Source organism: Arvicanthis niloticus, chromosome 29, assembly GCF_011762505.2.
Source record: "Arvicanthis niloticus isolate mArvNil1 chromosome 29, mArvNil1.pat.X, whole genome shotgun sequence".
In the NCBI taxonomy this organism is placed as follows: Eukaryota; Metazoa; Chordata; class Mammalia; order Rodentia; family Muridae; genus Arvicanthis; species Arvicanthis niloticus.
The window spans coordinates 6,468,104-6,470,636 of record NC_133437.1 but is presented as its reverse complement, the minus strand read 5'-3'; the positions used below and the strand labels follow the sequence as shown (position 1 = coordinate 6,470,636).

At 37.3% G+C, this 2,533-nt stretch overlaps 1 pseudogene; it reads right to left on the bottom strand.

The window, feature by feature from the left end:
* Positions 1 to 1,790: 1,790 nt before the first annotated feature.
* On the bottom strand, positions 1,791 to 2,079 carry LOC143440274 (small ubiquitin-related modifier 2 pseudogene; annotated as a pseudogene).
* Between the last annotated feature and the right edge of the window lie 454 nt (positions 2,080 to 2,533).

The window sequence follows — 2,533 nt, the reverse complement described above, 5'->3', positions numbered from 1 at the left end:
TGCAAAATGTAATTAGTTTACCTTCAAAAGTCCCAATAGTTCTTCAGTCTCAATGCTGTTTAACAGTCCAAAGTGTCTTCTGAATCTCAAGGCTATCTTTTAACTTTAACCCCCTTTAAAATCAAAATCAGAATGCAGACCACATATTTCCCACATTAAAATGGCACAGAAAGGATGAAAGAGAGCAGAATGAAGAGATACTACTGGACTAAAGAAAGACCAAAATCCACCAGAGCCAACTCTAAATTCTAAGACCCTCCCCCCGTGTTTAATATAAAATTATCTCCAGCTCCTTTGAGCTTTGTTGATGCAACAACAACTTCTTTTTCTTGTGCTGATTTCACCCTCTGTTAGAAGCAATCTTTAACAAAAATGCTCTAGAGCCTCAACATCTTGGGGTCTTCAATGCAATTCAGGTCTTGCCTTTAAAGCTTCACATTCTGGCCTCTCTGAGCTTCCATGCAGGGTCTGTTCTGCTAAATGCCCGACTTCAGCATCTTTTTTAGCCACTGAGAAATTGTGATGGTTAGTGTATGCTTGGCCCAGGGAGTGGTACTATTAGGTGGTGAGGCCTTGTTTTAGTAGTTGTGGCCTTGTTGGAGTAAGTGTGTCACTGTGGCTGTAGACCTTAAGACCCTTTTTGTAGCTGCCTGGGAGCAAAAGACAGTCTTCTCCTGTCTACTTTTGGATAAAGATGTAGAACTCTCAGCTCCTTCAGCACCATGTCTGCCTGGATGGTGCCATGTTCCTATCTTTATGATAATGGGCTGAACCTCTGAACCTGTAAGCCATCCCCAATTAGATGTCATTTTTATAATAGTTACCTTGGTCGTGGTTTCTGTTAATAGCAGTAAAACCCTAACTAAGACAGGACTATTTCCTAACTCTTTCCTTGTATCCTGGATTCTTCAGTCAGAATAATATGGGAGAAGCATGCCAAGTTCTTCTACTTCTGAGACTAGAACCTGAGACCCATATTGTATTACACTTGCTTAAGCTTTCAGTTGTTGACTATTTTCTTTCAGAAACAACTTTAGTAGGAAATAGTAGGAAAGCTACTGAAGTTTTCCTTTATTTTCTTTTCTCAATTTAGAAGGTTGGCTGGATAGAATATTCTCCAGAGTTTTACAACTCCTTTTATTCCATTTAGTATCAGGCTTTTTTTTTCCTTTTCCTTCTTTTTTTTTCATTTTAAACAATAAGTTTATTTAAACAACAAGACACTTGACTTGAAGGGGAAACTATCTAGGATCATTTTATTCAAGAGGAATTTATCCCTACTTAAAGACAGATTTCCCTACATGTAACAGCTACATACAAAAAAGTTACAAAATTGTCCTTGGTTTTACAATGATAAATGAAAAACATTAAAATTATCCAACTGAACAAGGTATGGAAGAATTTTGTGTTGTTGGGTTCTTTTGTTAAAACAGAGAGAGCAAAATAACTTACTGAAATATTAGGATAAGAGTTGAATTACCATGCCACTAATGAAGAAGGGGGATATTTTCACAAACCCAGTACTTTCCCCCAGATCATCTCCATCTGATGTCAACCAAAACATAACATTGGCTATTTAGTTTAAAAAAGGAAAGGAAAAAAGAGCAATATGCTTGTGCACATACCAGTTACTGTATGTACAATAAAGAAATGAGGACAGAGAAGTGAAAGAAGAGAGAAAACTATACAGTAGTAATCAGGATGTGGCAGGATCAAATTGTGGCTTTCTAATTGAGAATGTATTCTTGGTCTAGAATAAAATTTTGGAGCAAAGTAGCAGTTTCTCTTTTTTAGTAGACACCTCCTGTCTGCTGCTAGAACACATCGATCATATCTTCATCCTTCATTTCCAACTGTGCAGGTGTGTCTGTTCTGTTGATTGGTTGCCCATCAAACCAGAATCTGATCTGCCTCATTGACAAACTCTGCCATTCATAATAGGCTTTCATTAGTTTACTAAGTGGTGTATGCCTCTTAATCTTAAACTGCACCACAGAACCCATCCTGTCCCACCACCTTCAAATTAATATGATCATTCTTCTCAGTCTTGACTCCTTCCTTGGGTTTCTTATCAGCCATGGTGAGAGTGCAGGAGTCTCCTCAGTTGCCACTTCACAAAACAGGCACCAGGTCTGCACTCCAGGCTTCTCTTTAAACTTTTTGCTTATTTTAGTATAGGACTTCACTTCAACCTCACCTTCCCTGGCATTTTTTATCTCCTCATACTCTTCAATTTGTATTTCTCCTTGTTCCAATTGCTTTTCATTGTTGATCTCTATAAGAGTGATTAATAATTACAATATGCTAATATATATGTGTGTAGCATATACACAATGTAATATGTAATATATTATATATACTAGGTTGTCTTGAAACTTCCTCTGTCAACACCATTAATCTAGAATCACTTTAATTTAGTCTCTGCCAAATTTTTAGGGTAAGTGCAGTGAACAGTCGTGTTCTGCTGTAGGGTTACTGTTGGTATGACGAAATGCCATAACCAAAAGTAACTTGAGGAAGAAAGGGTTTATTT